Here is a 21,683-nt window from a genome sequence, read left to right on the forward strand (position 1 = left end):
TAGTTGTCAGAGGCTGGAGGGAGAGGGAAAAGAGGAGTTACTATTAATAGGTACAGAGTTTCAGTTTTACAAGAGTTCTAGAGACAGATGGCAGTGATGGTTGTATAACAATGTGAATGTACGTAATGCTACTGACTTAAAAATGGTTAAAATGGTAAATTGTTATGTGTATTTCACCACAATTACTTTTTAAAAAGACAAAAAACCAGCCCTGAGGCCCAGTAACTTTAAGTTAGTTGCTCAAGGTCAATCAGTAATATTATGTAGCAGAATCAAAATCAGAGGTCAGATCTTTTAATTCCTGGACTAGTGCTTATTTATATCAAGCAGCACCTTCTCCCCACCCCTGGTCAGTTTTGAGTGTTCTAACAACCAAGAAATAGATTGTATTTATGAAGACAATTATTCTTGGCAGAAAAGATGGAAATATTAACATCCTAATAATTTAAGCTTTTATAGCCTACTAATAAAGCATAACTGAATGGGTGATAGCACAATTGCAGAAATTAATACAGCATGAAAGTACATTCAAGCAACTTAAATCACTAATCTAAATCTCAAAGTATAATTATGTTTAAAGATAATGCAGGCAATCAAAACTATAGCACATTAAGAGCCAAATGTATGCAACTGGCATAAAATACACAGATCAAAACTGTCATTTTAACAATCATTTTGGCATTAACTTTGAAAAGCACTTAGATATAACACTGGATAAAAGGGCTTAACATTTAAATATTGTCCATTTTACATTTAAATAGATAGAAAAATGGCTGGTATTATTACTCCTTCACTACTTCTGCTCAGTTTCCTAACCAATCTGATTGGGACACACTTTGGTGCTTCTTGATACCTGTAGTATTTTTATCAAAGGCTAATTTAAAATAGAATACTTGAGCAGAAGAAGTACCTCCAAGTAAGTATTTAGTTATTCCATTAAAAAAAAGAGAGAGAGAGAGAGAAAGATTGTTCCTCTTGGTATTAGTGCTTCTAAGGTGAGGTTTACCTGACTCTGATACCTTTCTACAGTTACTATGTATGTTTTGAGTACTTAAAAGCACAAAAACAAGATATAAGCCCCATCCGTCTTTTTTTTTAAGAAACTCAAACCCTATTTTTGACATAATTACTGGACAAAAAGGGTAAAACAGCATTATTGATGGTAATTAGTTATCCTTGGTTAAAGTGTTTTGTCCTAGAGATCTCTGATAATGCACTACATCAACTCTGCTCTCCCTTCCCTGTCGTCCTAAAAGAGATAGGTTTTGCTTCTGGCTTCAGGAAAACCACTCCCAGTCAACATTATCATCCCAGCTGGACCAATCCAAGAACTAGCAAAACAAAGAGAACAATAATCCCTCCCCCTCAACATTCTCTCCAAAGAGAACTGCTACAGACATCACATTCACTGACAAGTCAGAGTCAGTGACAGTGCAGAACTTCCTAAATGTTTCTTCATTCTCCTTTTATTTTTCCCTTCATTTTTCCCTTTCTTCTTCATCTCTTTGGTCTTACCCAATCTTCCCAAGCACTCTTTCTCTTCATTTCCACTGTGGGCCCTTAACAGGCTAAAATATTTTCCTAGCTTGAATTTGGGCACAGAGCTTTGAGGAAATGATTACTCATCCCTAGACGGAAGTAGCAACCAACATTCATACACAGGGGATCTTAGGAGTCACTCATGGCCATCTGGACATCTCAATTCCACAAAAGGAGTCAACCTCACCACTCACTCACAACTGAGGTACAGAGCATTGGGTCTTTTAGTCTGGGCTGATAGTCTGCTATTCATCTTTCAGATGACTGATCTGTGAGTGTAAATATTCTTCAGAGTATCATCACCTTCGATTTACCTCCCACTGTTTTGCACACAGAACCCTCAACTCATGCCAAACTGCACTAGTCAGGCTCAACCACAGTTTATGCTTATTTATTGCAATCTGGAAATGTGATAGATACCCTGTCACAAATCTGAATCTATTCAGTTAAAACACTACGTATCTAAGAAAGCCCTTTTGGACACCATTTGACCTAGAAAGTTATCATCATCTAATGTTTATTATTTCTTATTACTGAAAATAAGAATTTCAATAGACTTTATTATTCTTTAAGACTTTATTTTTAAAGTAGATGTAGGTTCACAGCAAAACTGAGAAGATACATATACCCTCTACCTCCAGATAAGAACAATCTCCTTAACTATCAACATCCCACATCAAAGTAGTATATTTGTTACAATTGATAAACTTACACAGACCATCATTATCACCCAAAGTCCATAATTTACATTTGAGTTCATTCTTGGTGTTTTACATTCTATGGGTTTTGATAAATGCAATAATGACATGTATCTACTACTATAGTATCATACAAAATAGTTTCACTGCCCTAAAAATCCTCTGTGCTCTGCCTATTTATCACCCCCTCCCCAAGTCCCAGGTAACCATTGTTTTCACAGTTTTGCCTTTTCCATAATGTTATATAGTTGGAATCATACAGACCACAGCCTTTCCAGATTGATTTCTTTCACTAAGTAACAGGGACTTAAGGTTCCTCCATCTTTTCATGGGCTGAAAGCTCATTTCTTTTCAGTGCTAGATAGTATTCCATTGTCTAGATGTATCAAAGTTCTGTTTATCCATTCACCTAACGAAGGACATTTTGGTTGCTTCCAAGTTTTGGCAATTATGAATGAAACTGCTATAAACATGGTAAGAATATTTTAGTTTTGTAAGAAACTGCGAAACTGTCTAACAAAGTGACTGTACCATTTTGCACTCCCACCAGCAATGAATGAGAGTTTCTGTTGCTTCACACCCTCACCAGCATTAGGCATTGTCAGTGTTCCAGATTTTAGCTACTCTAACAGGTGGGTAGTGATAACTTACTGTAATTTAATTTGCAATTCTCAGATTTTAGCTATTCTAACAGGTGGGTAGTGATAACTTACTGTAATTTAATTTGCAATTCTCTAATATGATGTTGAACATCTTTTTATATGCTTATTTGCCATCTGTATATCTTCTTTGGTGAGATGTCTGTTCAATTCTTTTGCCTGTTTTTTAAGTTGTTTGTTTTCTTATTACTGAGTTTTAAGAGCTTTTTATAGGTTTTGGATAATAGTCCTTTATCAGATGTGTCTTTTACAAATGTTTTCTCCCAGTCTGTGGCTTGTCTTCTCATTCTCTTGACACTGTCTTTCACAGAACAGAAGTTTGTCATTTTAATAAACTCCAGCTTATCAATTCTTTCTTTCATAGATTGTGCCCCTTTGGTGTTGCATGTGAAAAGTCCTTGCCATACCAAAGATCATCTAGGTTTTCGTCTATGCTGTCTTCTAGCAGTTTTACAATTTTGCATTTTACATTTAGGTTTATAACCCATTTTGAGTTAATTTTTGTGAAGGATGCAAGATCTGTGCGTCTTTTTTTTTTTTTTTGCATGCAGGTATCTACTCAATCCAGCACTATTTGTTGAAAAGACTACCTTTTCTCCAGTATATTGTCTTTGCTCCTTTGTCAAAGATCAGCCGACTATATTTGTGTCAGTCTATTTCTGGGCTCTCTATTCTGTTCCATTTGTTTGTTTATTCTTTCACCATTACCGCAGTATCTTGATTACTACAGATTTATGCAAGTTTTCAAGTTAGAGAGTATTAGTTCTCCAACTCTGTTCTCCTCCATTACTAAATTGGCTACTCTAGGTCTTCCGCCTTTCCATATAAAACTTAGAATCAGTTTGTTGATATTGATACAGTAACTTTCTGAGATCTTTACTGGGATTGTGTTGAATTTACACACCAAGTTAGAAAGAACCAAAATCTTGGACAACACTGAGTCTTCCCATCCATGAATATGGAATATCTTGCCACTTATTTCTTCGATTCCTTCCATCAGAGTTTTGTTGTTTTCCTCATACACATCTTGTTCATATTTTGATAGATTTATACTTAAGTGTTTTATTTTGGGGGGATAGCAACATAAATGGTAATGTGTTTTTAATTTCTAATTCAATTTGTTCATTGCTGGTTTATAGGAAAGTGATTAATTTTTGTATATCAATCTTGTATCCTGCAAACTTGTTAGTACCCTGCAGGCTTATTAGTTCCAGGGGTTTTTGTTGTTGATTCTTTCAAATTTTCTACATAGATGCCATCTGCAAACAAGGACAGTTTAATTTCTTTCTTCTCAATCTGTATACTTTTTATTTCCTTTAATTGTCTTATTGCATTAGCTAGGATTTCCAGTATGACACTGAAGAGCAGTGGATTTTCCCTTGCCTCATTTCCGATCTCAGAAGAAAACTTCTGATTTCTCACCATAAAGTATGATATTAGTTAAAGATTTTTGTAAATACTTTTATCAAGTAGAGAAAGATCCTCTCTCTTCCTAGTTTGCTAAAAGTTTAATCAGGAATGGTGTTGGATTCTGACACATAGTTTTTCTGTATCTATATGTTAACAGATACAGAAAAATCATATTCATATCAGAACATGTGACTTTTCTTCTTAACGTGTTGATGTGATGGATTATATTAATTGATTTTTGAATGCTGACCAGCCTTGCATATCTGGGATAAATCTTGGTCATGGTGTATGTAATTTTTTTTATACACAGTTGGATTTGATTTGCTAATATTTTGTTGCAGATTTCTGCATCTATGTTCATGAACGATAACGGTCTGTGATTTTCTTTTCTTGTAATGTATGTCTGTGTGGTTCTGGTATTAGGGTAATGCTGGTCTCACAGAATGAGTCAGGAAGCATTCTTTCTCCTTCAATCTTCTGGAATTTCAGAGAAGTAGTACAATGTCTTCCTTAAACATCTGGTAGAATTCACCAGTGAAGTCATCTGAGTCTGGTGCTTTCTGTTAAGGTTATTAATTGTTGGTTCAATTTCTTTAATAGATATAGGCCTATACAGCTTGTTTATTTGTTCTTGTATGAGCTTTGGCAGATTGCATCTTTCAACTAATTGGTTCATTACATCTAGGTTATCAAATTTGTGGACAATGCATCTGGTTGTCACCAAAATGAGTTGCTCCTAATATTCCTTTATGATCCTTGTAATGTCCATGGGGACTGCAGTGATGTTCCCGCTTTTATTTCTGATTTTAGTTATCTGTGTCTTCTCCTTTTTCCCTTAGTTAGCCTGGCCAGAGGTTTACTGATTTAATTACCTCCCCCCTTTAAAAAAAACTAGCTTTTGCTTTTGATCTTTTCTACTGATTTCTGCTTGCAATTTCATTTATTTCTGCCTTTTATTTTATTTTTTCTGCTTGCTTTGGATTTATTTGCTCTTCTTTTTTTCTAGTTTCCTAAAGTGGGAGCTTAGATTATAGATTTTAGGTCTTTCTTCTTTTCCAATATATGTATTCAGTGCTATAAATTTCCTCTAAGCACTGCTTTTGCTGCATTTCATAATTCTGTTAAGTGTTATTTTCATTTTCATTTAGTTCAAAATATTTTTAAATTTCTCTTGAGATTTCTTATTTGATCCATGTGTTACTCAGTAGTGTGGGGGTTTTCCCACTATCTTTCTGCTGTGGCTTTCTAGTTTAATTCCACTGTGGTCTGAGATGATACACTGTATGATTTCTATTTTTTTAAATTGGTTAAAGTATTTTATGGCCTAGAATGTGGTTTATCTTGGTGAATGTTTCACGTGAGCTTGAAAAGAATGTTACTCTGCTGTTGTTGGATGAAGCAGTTTGCAGATGTCGATTATATCCAGTAGACTGATGGTGTTGTTGAGCTCACCTATATTCTTAATGGTTTTCTGCCTGCTGGTTCTGACCATTTCTGATAGATGAGTATTAGAAGTCTCCAACTATAATAGTGGATTAATCTATTTCTCCTTGCAGTTGATACTCTGTTGTTAGGCACACATACATTAAGGATTATTATGTCTTCCTGGAATACAAACCCTTTTATCTTTATATAATACCTCCCCCAACTTAATCCCTGACAATTTTCTTTGGTCTGAAGTCTGCTCTGACTGAATATAGATATTCTTGCTTCCCCTGGATTAGTGTTAGCATGGTATATCTTTTTCCATCATTGTGTGTGTGTGTGTGTGTGTGTGTGTGTGTGTATGTGTATATATATATATACACATACACACACACATATATATATATATTTATATTAGAAATAAGTTTCTTAAAAACAACATATAGTTGGGTCTTACTTTGTGATCTGTTCTGATAATCTCTTTCTTTTAATTTGTGTATTTAGACCACTGAGGTTTAAAAGTGGCTACTGATATAGCTGGATTAATACCTACTGTATGTGTTACTGTTTTCTATTTGCTGCTCTTGTTCTTTGTTCTTATTTTTGTCTTCCACTATTTTTCTCCCTGTAAGGTTTTAATTGAGCATTTTGTATGATTCCACTTTCCCTGCTTTATCAGCATACCAATTACACTTTTTTAAAAAGAGGTTGTCAGTTTGCAACATACATTTACAACTAATCCAAATGAAATAATAAATGACACTATACCACTTCATAGGTAGTGTATCACACAATTGCAAAATATTCCTAATTTCTCCATCCTGTCCTTTGTATCATTGCTGTCATTCATTTCACTTATTAAGATGCACATATATAGGTATACACACACAAGCACATATAACTAAGCACAAGCATACAAAATTGATTACACTGCAACAGCTATTATTTTGAACAAATTATGTTAGAGCAATTAAGAATAAGAATAAAAGTTTAATTCTACCTCCACTTATTCATTCTCCAGTATGTTTCCTTTCTTTGTATAAATCTGAGTTTTTGACCTATAGTTTTCCTTTTCTCTGAAAAACTTTTTCACATTTTGTGCAAGGCAAGACTACTGGCAATAAATTCCCTTAATTTTGGTTTGTCTGAGAAACTATGTCTCCTTAACTTTTGAAGGATAACTTTGCAGGGTACAGAATCCTATGTTGGGAGGGTTTTCTTTTTTCCTCACTATTTTAAATATTTCACTTTATTCTCTTCTTGGTTGAGTGATTTCTGAAGAGAAGTTGTATATAATTTTATCTTTGTTCCTCTATTGGTTTTTCTCCTCTGGCTTCTTTCAAGATTTTTTCTTTATCTTTCATTTTCTACATTATAAACATGATATACCTATGTGTAGTTTTGGGGGCATTTATCCTGCTTGGTGTTCTCCTAGATTCCTAGATCTGTGGTTTGGTGTCTGATGTTAATTTAGGAAAATTCTCAGTCATTATTGCTTCAAGTATTTCTTCTGTTCCTTTCTTTCTTCTCCTTCTGGTATCCCAGTTACATGTATGTTACATCTTTTGTAGTTGTCCCACAGTTCTTGGATATTCTATTCCATTTTTTCCAGTCCTTTTTCCCTCTGCTTTTCCATTTTGAAAGACCTATCCTCAAGCTTAGAAAATTCTTTCCTCAGTTGTGTCCAATCTACTAATGAGCCCATCAAAGGCATTCTTCATTTCTGTTACAGTTTTTGATCACTAGTATTTTTTCATTTCCTTAGAATTTCTACCTTTCTGCTTACATTAGCCATCTGTTCTTTCATGTTCTCTAATTTTTCCATTTAAGCCTTTATTATTTATATTAATCACAGATTTTTTTAAATTCCTGGTCTGATAATTGTAACACTCCTGTCATGTCTGTCTGGTTCTAATGCTTGTTCAGTCTCTTCAAACTGTGATTTTTGCCTTTTCTTTTTCTATTGAAAGGAGTACATCTTACACTGTGTAAAAGGAACTGCAGAGAACAGTCCTTTAGTTAAGGTATATGGGGAGGGGAAGCATTCTGCAGTCCTTTAGTTAAGGTACAGGGGGACGGGAAGCATTCTGCAGTCCTTTAGTTAAGGTACAGGGGGACGGGAAGCATTCTGCAGTCCTACATTTGTCTGTCTTTTGATGAGCCTGTGCCCCTGACTATGAACTTTGCCGGTGATTCTCATTTTCCCCCATTTATGGGACCAGATGGCTAAGGGGACTGGAGCTGGGCATTTTCCTTCCCCCAGGTCAGTCAGGCTCTGATAAAACTACAGCAGGTTAGGCTTTGGTAAAATAATTTCTCCTAAGGGCAGACCTTAAAAAAAACCCAGAATATTCTGGGTAATTCAAAAGTTACTTTCCCTCCTAACCCTGCCAGAAGCATTAGGGGATTTTTTCTCCAATATTCATTGGAAAACCTGGTAGAGATTCTTTAGGTAAAACTCACAAAAGTGTGGAGATAATCCTAGAGTCTTTATTTCTCTGGCTTGTTCACACTGAGCCTCCAGCATTTTCTGTTACAGTTCTGGTTTTTCTACCTCCGTACTGGTTCCCACAGAGGTTTCTGCTCATTAGTTTTGGCTCCAGTAAACTTTAATTCTCTGTATAATTTTCACTGCACATCAAGCTGCACATTCCTCTGCCTTAGGTACTCCATATAAGTGTTTAACACCTTTCTTGTTGTATGACCTAGAGTCTTTGACTCTACCCTGAAGATCCCATCAGGACTCCAAAGAAACAGACCATGAGATATCTGAGATGGAAAAATCTTAAGAAACTTTTACTCAGAAAGTTCTTACAAGACAAGTTAACAGTTAAGGAAGGATAACTGTGTAAAGTTTCACAATACAGTCATGTATTTTAACAAGAAGAAAAATAAGCATCTAACACATATTCACTGCTTCCCATGCCAGGTGCTGTTCTAAAACCTTTTACATGCATTAACTCCTCAAATTCCCTCAAAACCCTATGAGGTAAGTACTGTTTTCCTTATTTTATACATGAAGAAACTGTGTCATTGAAAGATAAAACAATTTCCTGAAGGTCACACTGCCATTGCACTGTTGAACTAGAAGTCAAACCCAGACTGCGTGACTTCAAGGCTCATGCTGCTACTCTACTGTCCTTCTTTACTAAAAAAGAATATTTAAGAATTTAACTATAAATAAGCCAAGTAAGTTATGGTTGTTCATTCTTGGTAAGCAGCCCAGATTCTGTTTTTGAGATGACTCTCTAATTTATTTTATTATTTGATAATTATTCATATGCCTTGCCCCAACCCAGCAAAAAGAATTATTAACCTATAGAGACAAAAAGTACAGTAGTGGCTGCCAGAGGCTGTACGAATGGGGAGTGACTACTTAATGGGTATATGGGGTTTCCCTATGGGGTGATAAAAATGTGTGAGAACTAAATAGATGACAGTTGGAAAATACTATGACTGTATTAAATGCCAATGAATTGTACACTTTAAGTGGTTAATTCGTTGTGTGAATTTTATCTCAATTTGAAAAAGAAAGAATAATCTACAATATCTTAGTTAACAGTAATCCAACGGAATGGTATGCAGCTACTAAAAATCGTGATTTTGAAGGTAATGACAATGAGGAAAGGTTCTAAAATATTAGTGAATGGGAAAAAAGTACGTTATATAACTATATGTAGCACAATACCAAATTTGAAAAACAATTTTTTTGCATTTAATATTTGGATACATACACTAATATCTGGATACTGTATCTGTATTTCAGAATAAATGGTTTTCTTTCTTTATATTTTCTGCATCTTCTGAGTTGAGTCATATATTTATTTTATTATCAGAATACATTTTTTAAAGAATTTAACCACAAATAACTAATAAGTTCAGTGATGTAGATGTGGTGTGTATGTATGTGTGTATATATATATATATATATATATATATATATATATATATATATATATATATATATTCCATATATATAGAATGGAATATTACTCAGCCATAAAAAGAATAAACAATGCCATTTGCCACTACATGGATGGACCTAGAGATTATCATATTAGGTGAAGTGGGTCAGACAGAGAGGGACAAGTATTATATGATGTTGCTTATGTGCAAAATCTAGAAGGAAAAAAGACACAAATTTTATTTGAGAACCAGAAATAGACTCATAAACATGGAAAAACAAACTGGTACCACAGGGGGGTGTGGGGAGAGAATGGACTAGGAGTTTGGGACTGGCAAATACACACTGCTATGTATAGGATAGATGGACAACAGGGACCTACTATACAGCACAGGGAACTGTATTCAGTTTCTGTAATACAAAACTGTGAGCTGTAATGGAAGAGAATCTGAAATCATGTATATATGTGTCTATATGTGTATGGCTGGGTTGCTTTGCTGTACATCTGAAACTGATGTTGCAAATCAACTACATTTCAATAAAAAAGTACGAATTAAAAAAATTAATCATAAATAACTAATAAGTTCAGTGATATAACTGATTCTAAAGTCCTCAAATAATAAAATAGTTGAACTAAATTCAAATACACCAAAAATTATAATAAATGTGAATAGTCTAAACACACTAATGACAAGACAGAGATTGCCAGAAATGGGGGGAAAAAAATTAGCCCAACCATATGCTGTCTGTAAGAAACTCCTAAATATAATGATACACACAGGATGAAGGCAAATGGCAGGGGAAAGATATATCAAGCAAATGCTAATCAAAGAAAGCTAGCATGGCTATATTAATATCAGACTTCAGAATGAAGAAAATTACCAGCGACAATGAGGGACATTACACATAATAAATGAGTCACTCGCCTGGAAGATATAATCTTAAATGTGTATGCACCAAAGAATAGAGCTTCAAAATACACGAACCAAAAACTGACAGAACTGAAGGAGAAAGAGACAAATCTAAAGCTAAAGTTGGAAGCTTCAACAGTCTTTTCTCAGTAATCGACAGAACTAGTTGATCACCCCAAGTAAAATCTATAAAGATACAGAGGAACTGAACAGCATCAACCAACTGGATCTAATTGACATTTATACAAACACTCCACCCAACAATAGCAAAATACACATTTTTTTGAGGTACACACGAAATATTCACCAAGATAAACAGTATCTATTAGGTAATAAACACCTTCACACATTTAAAAGAATTAATCATACAAGGTATGCGCTCTTAACATAATGGAATTAAACTAGAAATGCTTAAACAAGATAAAAGAAAAATCACCAAATATTTGGAAATTTACACACTTCTATATAATCCATGTCAAACAGGGTGTCTCAAGGGAAATTAGAAAATATTTTGGACTGAATAGAAATGAAAATATAGTATTTCAAAATTTACGGTATGCAGCTAAAAGCAGTACTCTGAGGGAAATTTATAGTTGTTACAGACCAAAAATTCTTATGTTGAAACTTAATCCCCAATGTGAGTGTATTTCGAAGTTGGACCTTTGAGAGGTGACCAGTTCATGAGGATAGAGCCCTCATGAATGGGATTAACACTCTTATAAAAAAAGATCCCAGAGAAAAATACAGCGAGAAGACAGCCATCTTGTGAAGTAGGAAGCTGGCTCTCACCAGAAACTGAATCTGCCAGCGTCTCACTCTTAGACTCCTCAGACTCCAGAAATGTGAGAAATAAATTTCTTTTGTTTATAAGCCACTGTCTAGAGTAGTTTATTATAGCAGCCTGAACAGACTAAGAGAATAGTATTAAACATCTACATTATAAAAGAAAGTTCTCTAATCAACGACCCCAAGCTTCCATTTTAAGAAACTAGAAAAAGAATAAAATAAATCCAAGTCAAGCAGAAAGAGGGAAATCATGAAATTAAGAGCAGAAATCCATGTAATCAAAAACAGGAAAATAGAAAAAAATCAATGAAACCAATGAAACCAAAAGTTGGTTTTCTTAGAATTAAGATATCTCTCAAGATTATTAAAGAAAAAAAGAGAGGAGACACAAAACATCAAGAATGAAAGAGCGGATTATCACTGTAGACACAGAAGGCACTAAAATGATAATAAAGGATAGCACAAACAATTCTACATACAAAAATTCAACAATTTAGTGAACAGGATCAATTCCTTGAAATTACCCAAGTCACCCAAGATGAAAGATAACCTGAACAGATCTGTAACTATAAAAATAAATTGAATTAGTAATTTAAAATTTTCAAAAAAGAAGGCCCAGAAGATTTCACTGGCAAATTCTTCAAAAGAAGAATTCTATAAAGTTTGTTACAGAAAAAATTTAAAATAAAATTGGTACAATACATCAGAGTTTATAGAGCTGCAGGCCACTAGCCACATATAGCTACTGAATACCTGAAATATATCTAGAATCACATATTGAAATGATAATCTTTTAGCTATACTGAGTTAAATAAAATGTACTATTAAAGTACATTTAAAGTCTTCAAGTAAGACTTAGGTCAGAAATAAGATCTGCTTTCATAATCACTTCTGATTTCTAAAAAAAAAGAGAACTATAAAACTAAAAAGGAAAAAATGACTTTGAAGTGACTACTAAGCCAAAGCCTGACGCACTCTAGAATTCAACTACTTTTAACACTATCTCAAAACAAAGTACAGGAAAAACTCTCAGAAATCCTAAGAGGAAACTCGAAGGACAATGATCGCTACAAAGTAAAATCCAGAGGTTAACAGGTTCAGAGCATTCCTACCTGGAGCCAAATGTCCAACACTGACATTCTCTTTGTAAAGAAAGGAAACATAAGCTCTTTAAAATTAAAAGAAAAAAAATTAAGATTAAAAATTTGGGGGGGGGGATTTTTTCAAGATAAAGATTGCAGAATGAACTAATTTCTAGTGATAAATATCTTTGCATTCCAAGGAAAAACTCATTAGAGCATCGTGTGGCTAGTATCAAAGCATCATTACAGGAACAGAATGCAATCTGCTTTCAGTAAGAAGACATCCTCTTCAAGGATTCCCACCTTTAACTATAAGACCAATAGGTTGTTCTAAAAATGAAATAATGGCTACATTCTGAGCAATAATTAAAGAATATAAACTGCATCGTAAAAATTATGATATCAGATAAAGCTTGAGTCCTATACATCAATTATTTTAGATACTAATCACCATTCTGTTAAAAAAAAACAAAACACATATTTTTCAGTAGTTATATAGTCTCTCCTCATCCACAGTTTCACTTTGTGCTGTTTCAGTTACCCAGAGCCAATCTCAATCTGGAAATACTAAATGGAAAATTCCAGAAATACACAATTCGTAAGTTATAAATTGCACGACATTCTAAGTGGCGTGATGAAATCTCACACGACCCTGTTCTATCTCACCTGGGATCCCCAACCACTGACATCATCTACTTCTGTCCAACCACTCCCACCATCATGGCTTGATGATCCAAGATCCCCCAAAGCAAATGATCCTCCCTGTAGGCATTTTATCATCTCACATCATCATAAAAAGGGTGAGTACAAACAATAAGATATTTTGAGAGTGAGAGAGAGGGGAAGAGACACCATAGTTAAATAACTCTTACTACAGCATATTGTTATAACTGTTCTACTTTATTATTAGTTATTGTTAATCTATTATACCTAATTCATAAATTAAACTTTATCATAGGTATGTACATACTGGAAAAACATAGTATATATAGAGTTCAGCACTATCTGTAGTTTTAAGCATCCACTGCAGGTCTAGGGGGATTACTGTACTGATAAATTAGGTATTCACCATGATTTGAACAAGAAGCAATTATGCTTGCTTCCGTGTTTATAAGAGACATTCTGTGGTCTGATTCAGTGGCAAGTATACACAATGGCACTTACTAAAAATTCCCATCACACTAAAACCTTAAGAATTTCTCATCTGAAACAATTTCAGCCTATATGTATACTTCTCTGTAACAGGGAAATGTACATATCTCCTCCATTGTAAGTCTACTTTTTGCCTCATTTTTAATGTTTCTGAAATCAAAATGCATCATATGATCAAATGTTCATTTAATATAATGGCTCTACTCTAATCCCAAGAAAAGTAGTCATTAAAGCAATGATGCATAGTAAAATTACTGTCACATAAGAATCAAAGAAGTGCAGAAAGTTTTATGTGTATATGCTTTACTATGATAGGGATATACTCTTTAAGTAACAACTTTATAACTAGACTCAACCTTAGCTATAGCCTTTATCAATGTATACAAACAAAAAAATTAAGGATTATAAATATATTTTTTTAAAAGCAAATTATGCCTAAGTATTTTTTAAATGGCCAGTGGTTTTACAACTATTTATTTTCTTTTTAACAATAAGTATATCAATAATTTAATAAAGAATTATATTTGGTTAAAATTTTTTTAAGGACCTGTCAATCCCAAAATTCAGAATCCTTGGAACTTAACATTCCAGATCAACATTCCAGGCTACCGTAAGAAAAAAAGACGTTACTTTCAAATTCTATTTTTACCCTTCTATCAAATCTTTAGATATACAGTTGATCTACTGAGAAATAATAAAACTAATCATAAGACAGTGTTAGCAGTAACAGTTCACACTAAAACAGCTTCATATCTGGACATGCAAATGTTTCATTTGATTTCTTGATTTTCCATACTCCACAGAGGGACCCACATATCTGCTTTTTATAGATTAATCTGAACAGTACACCACTTAACACTGCCTTTGACTCATGCGGAACTACCTGAACATGACCACCAAACAATTATGACCACCTGATGTCAGTACAACCAGTGGTAGCCTTCCTTCTATAAAGTTGAAGTAGCCCATCACCTTTTAAACTTAACACAAACCTTATAACATAAAGATATTTAAGGATTTCAGATCTCATTTACATATTGAAATGTTCCTATAAAAAAACATTGCCCACACAAGTCACAGTCAGCTTAAGCTTAGCATTTCTTTTATCAAAAAAGAAATCTAATTTTCAAGGGCTACTCATATTTCTGATACTGGAGGGTTCTAAAGATCAGAATTGAAGAGAGAGCATCTTAATGAGATCTTCTAAAAGCAAATGAGGCAGGCTTTTTGTTGTTGATTTTCCTTTTTGTCTCCTTGTCTCATTGAATGCCTTAAGAGTCTGTCCATATAGTCTTGGTCACTGATGCATCCTCACACCTACCTCATGGAAGAGGCTCAGAAAACATGAATTGAATGAATTCCCCCATAGATTATGATATATCTAAACAGATCTTAACGTTTTGCTTGATGGATATATTGCCATGCACATGGCTGTTACCCTGGGACACCATGCCGCTTCCAGGTTTGTTGCTGTCGTAGGTTTTTGAGTGCAACATAAAAGACAGACATTCTAAGGTGGGGTCAATATGCAAAAGGCAAGAGAACTGGTAGAAATACCAAGTACAACAGCATCTAAATAGAAGACACCTGCGTACAGTCTAGAAGAGTCTATATAAAACCAGAGCTTCTCTTTTAACGTTTAAGTCAAAACAAGGGGAGAAGAATGAGGAGGGGCAGTCCTGCACTACCTGGTTAGGAGAACATTCCGTAAACTGAAGAAGCTGGAAGAAGAACTTACAAAGGTTTTAAGAAATAAACAGTGTGGTTTACACACTGCACCCATTAAGTTTCCTAACCCATGGGACTATAACATATATTATGGTTTGGGAGCTTAATAAGGGAAGTTCCATGTCTAACATCTGAGAAAATTAAGTGAATAAAGTGTAAGTATTTAATTTACATGTGAAATGTCCCTAAGGACCCACGTGAGGCATTGAACAAGAAGAGCTATTTCAAGTGGGAGAAACCATCATTAGCACGTGGTAATTGGACTATCATGTGACCTTAGCTTACTTCACAACTAGAATCCTGCTGCATTAGAAGAAACCATCACAGTGCAGGGGTATATTTCTCCAATGGAATTTTGGAAGAGGGCATTCTACCAGGAAAAGGGGAGAGATGTTACTGTTTGTACCTAGGCTAAAATGGGGACAGCCACTCAAGGTGCTTATTCCTTCCCAAGAGGCAAGTGTCCTATAGGAACTGTGTACCTTCTAGCAGGCAGGAACTCCCTGGGGAACACTGATTATTTAATCAACTACCTAAGAGTCGAACTGCCAATCTCAGCTTGACCCTCATTCCCACACACTCTGGCAATGTAGAGGACTTGGGGACCATATAACCTCTGCCTCCCTAAATCCTGAGAAGTACCAAAACCCTGGAGCCAAAGTTTCCCTGTGAACCCTACCTAGTAGTGCCCAATAACAAAGATCATAAACCTACTTTTGTTAATTTGTAACTATACTTTTTATAACTAATTTATAACTCTTACTGAAACTCAGACAAATCATTAATTATCTCTGGTCTTTAGTTTCCTCATCCATCCATAAAATGTAGCTAGTATTTCCCTCATAAAGTAATTTATATGAAAAACTACAATGCAATGCCTGACAAGCAGTAGGTATTAGACAACAGGTTGCCTTTATCTAAGAAGCAACAGTCTGAGAAAGAAGACAAAATAAAATGCTTGGGCTTGAAAATAAATCTGCCCAGGATCAAACATTTAGTGCCACTCAACCAAGAGAGTTAGAAACATGTGTGGTGGGAGAAGAGGGGTGGCTGTGAAGATGAACATGGGAAGCTACAGGTATTTAGTCGGAGAGGGGCAAGGGTCTTATAAATACGCCCCACATAATGAAGAACTGTCCAAACAATGTGCCAACAGCACTCCTGTTGAGAGGCTGAAACAGTACAACCAATCTAAAATGAGGGAAGACTCACTTTGTAAATTATTAAATACAGCAAACATCCCTTTTGAGGAAGAGAAATGAGCTCAAACAACGTAAGCATTATAGTAAAAAAAAAAAAAAGAGAGAGAGAGAGAGAGAGAGAATGGATTCTTCCTAGAAAATACCATCTAAAGACTTTTAGAGACCAGTCAATGAAAAACAAAATAAGCAAGCTTTGTTGTTAAAACAGAAAGATGAGGCACAGAGAAGTTACCTAACCCGTCCAAGTCCATGCCCAGGCAACGTAGTCCTACATTCCAAACTCTTACCACTACACTACACTCAATGAGCTAGCAAACTAAGAGTGAGCAGAAAAACTGGAAAGAGCCAATCCTGCCAAGGTTAACATGGCACCTTATTTTTTTTTTTTCATATGTTCAGTTGCGGTTTTATGTATATTATAATCATTTTCTGCCAGTCTAACATCTCTGTTGTCACCACATGTTTTATAATCAATAGTAAACTGAATTCAAAGAAACATAGTAGCTTGTAAATAGAATTAAATTCTTTATTAGAGTAGATGAATGGTTTGCAAACACACTCCACAGAGCCCTGGAGGTCATCTCAGACAGAGAGCAGGGAAATACAGTCCAAGGAAGCACCCATTCAACAAAGCCAATTTCATTTTTATCTTTTCTCTTTTTTGGAGGAGGCATTCACATATGCTTTTATCAAGAAAGAGTTCCACTGATTTAAGAAAAATGCTTGAAAATCATGGAATCAGATGAATTATTAAGATTCCTTGAAGTTATTAGAATTCAAAGTCCTGAAAAATAACTCACAGCTATACGACCAAGAAAGGGTTTAATTTTTTTTACTGCCTCCAGAGCTAATATATTATAATGTTTACTTCCAGAATTTCAGAAGGATGTTACTAGTATATATTTTAATGACCCAAAGAATAATAATTACTTTTAACACTAAAAACACACACACACAAACAAGTCTTAAACATGGAAGAATGCTAAGAATAAGTATCTTTGCATTAAAGATTTTTTTTAAGTCATATATGTTGTCTTCCTCCTCCCTTAAAACACTGACATTCATTTAAAAATTTATTAATGAGCCACTCTCTGCTCTGTACTGGGCTCAGCTTTTTCAAGAGTTACAAAGATAAATGAGACACATATCACCTGAAGTTTTTAAGGTGATATTAGACATTAATCAAAGTAACTGGGCAGAAAGAGGTAAAATACCAAAAAGACGCAAAGGCATCAGAGGGAAAGAGATGATGCAACAGAGCTCAGCAGTGGGAGAAACTACTTCCAGCTGTGCAAGTAAAAAGATTCTCAGGAGAGGTGGCCTGAAAACAGTCCAAAACAGAAGAGACAAATAATTTCTCTGCATTCTGATTGTTTACATGATTGTTATATGATGTTGATTTGTTATTCAACAAATATTTCACTGTCTAGTAGGAGAAAAGGATAGGTAAACAAACACCTAAAATACAATGTGTTAAGTATAATAACAAGGTTGTACATAATAGAAATAGAAAGGGAGGGAGAAATTCCTTCAGGTAGTGGGGAGAGTAAGAACTGGAGAAGAGGGAAAGAGAAAAGGTGACTTCACCAGGGCCCTGAGGATGAGCAGGGGTTTGCTGTAAAGAAAGAGATATTTCAGGCAATGGGAACAATATGAGCAAGAGCATGAAGTGAAATTATGTGGTGTCTTTCAGAACTGGCTGTGGGGACTAAAGAGGTGACTGACGATGAAAATGAAAGAAGCTAGGCCAGATTGTGAGGAGCTTTAAGCCCCATGCTAAGGGGTTTGGCTTCATTACAATATGTACAACGTTTTCAGGCAAAGATTGACGTCACATAGGATGTTGCTATGAGATACGCTTTCTACTATTAAAATTTTTCCAGGCTAAAAAAAATATTTTAAATTTCCACTGGCTGCAAAGACATATATGAGAATATTAATTCCAGGACTCTCTGAAATAACTTCAAAGGTCCCACTGCCATAAGTCCAGTTAGGAGCTCCCTGAGGACAGAAACTATTTATTATTTATTTTTATCTGGATCTCAGGACACTGAATACAGAGAAGACAATAGGAATTAGTCTGTGATTAAGGATGATATGACAGAACAAAAGATGACCCCAAATTTCTAGACTGATCATCTCAGTGGGGTGCTGACAAGAATATAAGTGTTGCCTGGAAGATGTTAAAATTCAAAAGCTACAGAGTATCTATGGGTTATGTCTATAAGCATTTAAAATACAGGTTTGAAGGTTCAGAAAGATTGTGCATCTATAGACATGAATTTGAGCACTGCCATGTATGCTGCACTGATGACAGCTGAAGGCACATGGGTGGCTGTGGTCACTGAGCAGGAAGACGGCACAGCTTAGAATCTAGTACAGACATATAGTGGAGATACTGCGGGTTTGGTTCCAGACCAACGCAATGCAGGGAATACTGCCATAAAGTGAGTCACGCAAATATTCTGATTTCCCGGTGTATCTAGAAGGTATATTTATAATATACTATAGTCTCTTAAGTGTGCAATAGTGTTATGTCTAGAAAAACAATGTACATACCTTAATTTAAAAGACTATTGTCAAAAACCAGTAACTGTCACTCTGAACCTTCAATAAGTTGTAATCTTTTGCTGGTGGAGGGTCTTGCCTCAGTGTTGAGGGCTGCTGGCTGATGAACGTGGTGGTTGCTGAAGCCTGGCGCAGCTGGGGCAGTTTCTTAGAGTAAGACAACAATGAAGTTTGCCGCATCAACTGACTCTTTCTTTCACAAATGATTTCTCTGTAGCATGCAGTGCTGTTTGATAGCATTTTGCCCACGGTAGACCTTCTTCCAAAATTAGGAGCCAGTCCTCTCAAACCCTGCCACTGCTTTATCAACTAAGTTTATGTAATATTCTGAGTCCTTTATTATCACTTCTATAGTCCTCACAGCATCTTCACCAGAAGCAGATTCCACCTCAAGAAACCACTTTTCTTTGCTCATCCACAAGAAGTAACTCCGCAACCGTTCAAGTTTTAGCCTGAGATTGCTGCGATTCAGTCACATCTTGAGGTTCTCAAGTTCTAGTTCTAGTTCTCTTGCTTCATCCACCACATCTGCGGTTACTTCCTCTGCTGAAGTCTTGAACCCCTCGATGTCATCCATGAGGGTTGCAATCAACTTCTTCCAAACTCCTGTTCATGTTGATATTCTGACCTCTTCCCATGAATCACCAATGTTCTTAATGGCACCTAGAATGGTGAATCCTTTCCAGAGGGATTTACTTTGTCTAGATCCATCAGAGGAATCACTATGGCAGCTACAGCCTCATGAAATGTATTTCTCAAAGAACTTGAAAGACTTGGAAGTTGAAATGACTCCTTGATCCATGGCTGCAGAATGGATGTTGTGTTGGCAGGCATGAAAACAATATGAATGTCATTGGGTATCTCCATCAGAGCTCCTGGGTGATTAGGAGCATTGTCCATGAGCAGTCATATTTTGAAAGGAATCTTTCTCTGAGCAATAGGTCTTAATAGTAAACCATGTTGTAAACAGATGTGCATTCATCCAGGCTTTGTTGTTCCAATTACAGAGCATAGGCAGAGTAGATTTAGCAAAATTTGTAAGGGCCCTAGGGTTTTCAGAATGGTAAATGAGCATGAAATTGGCTTCAATTTTAAAGCCACCAGCTGCACTAGCTCCTTACAAGAGGGTCATCCTCTCCTTTGAAGCTTTGAAGCCTTGAAGCCAGGCCTTGACTTCTCTCTAGCCATGAAATTCCTCGATGGTATCTTCTTCTAATAAAAGACTTGTTTTACCTACTTTGAAAATCTGTTGTTTAGAGTCACCTTCTTAGCTAGATCTTCTGGATAACTTACTGCCGCTTCTACATCAGCACTTGCCGCTTCACCTTGCACTTTTCTGTTATGGAGATGGCTTCTTTCCTTAAACTTTAAGACCCAACCTCTGGTCGCTTTAACCTTTTTTTCTGCCGTTTCCTCACCTCTCCGTTTTCACAGAGTTGGAGAGAGTTAGGGCCTTGCTCTGCATTAGGCTTTGGCTTAAGGGAATGTTGTGGCTGTTTGATCTGCTATCTAGATCACCCAAACTTTTTCCATATCAGCAATAAGGCAGGTTCACTTTCTTATGATTTGTGTGTTCACTGGAGTAGCACTTTTCATTTGCATCAATGACTTTTCCTTTGCTTTCACAACTTGGCTGCTTGGTACAAGCAACCTGGCTTCTGGTCTGTCGTGGCTTCCGACATGCCTTCCTCACTGAGCTTAATCATGTCTAGGTTTTCTTTTAAAGTGAGACGTGTGTGACTCTTCCTTTCACTTGAACACGTAGAGACCACTGTAGGGTTATCAGTTAGCCTAATTTCAATATTGTTGTGTCTCAGGGAATAGGGAGGCCCAAGGAGAGGAAGAGACATGGGGAAATGGCTGTTTGGTGGAGTGGTCAGAACACACACAACATATATCAGTTAAGTTCGCAGTCTTATGTGGGTTCAGTTCATGGCATCCCAAAACAATTACAATAGAAACATCAAAGATCACTGATCACAGATCACCGTAACAAGTATAATAATAATGAAAAAGTTGGAAATACTGTGAGAATTACCAAAATGTGACACAGACACAAAGTGAGTAATTACTGTTGGAAAAATGGTACCAACAGACTTGCTTACTGCAGGGTTGTCATAAACCTTCAATTCATAAAAAACGCGATCATCTGTGAAGCACAACAAAGTAAAGAGCAATAAAACGAGGTATGTCTATAGTTCCAGGGCAAAGATGTGACCAGACAAAGACTATTCAGAGGAGGAGGAGAAGCAAGAGAGGTAATCATATGAGTCTAGGAAGGGACATACATCGAGAAACATTTGGAATTTGGTGCCAAGTCATGGCAGGCCAGTTAATGAGAAGACTGGAAAGTGGCTACTGGATTGGGAAACTGGGTAGTGGCTAATAAACATTTCACTGGAGTGGGTAAAGGATTGATTGGGTGGAAGAATAAAAGGAAAATGGGAAGAATAGACAGTGAGGGTAAATCAATGTGTTCAAAAAGTACAATAAAGAGAAGGAGCAAAAGACATCAGTAGCTTGACAGGCTGTCGGGTGGATAGAAGTATGCACATTTTGTGCGTTATCTTTTTTTATATGACTTGTGTCTAGAGACTCTGAGAACAAGGGCTGCCTTCA

The 21,683-nt window shown here is 35.7% G+C and overlaps 1 protein-coding gene across 5 annotated transcripts in view; it reads right to left on the reverse strand.

Moving 5' to 3' along the window:
* Window positions 1-21,683, reverse strand: part of ILRUN (inflammation and lipid regulator with UBA-like and NBR1-like domains) — a 92,988-nt gene that overhangs the window by 28,288 nt on the left and 43,017 nt on the right. The gene's annotated exons all lie outside the window — the stretch shown is intronic.

The sequence above is a fragment of the Camelus bactrianus genome, chromosome 20, assembly GCF_048773025.1.
Source record: "Camelus bactrianus isolate YW-2024 breed Bactrian camel chromosome 20, ASM4877302v1, whole genome shotgun sequence".
In the NCBI taxonomy this organism is placed as follows: Eukaryota; Metazoa; Chordata; class Mammalia; order Artiodactyla; family Camelidae; genus Camelus; species Camelus bactrianus.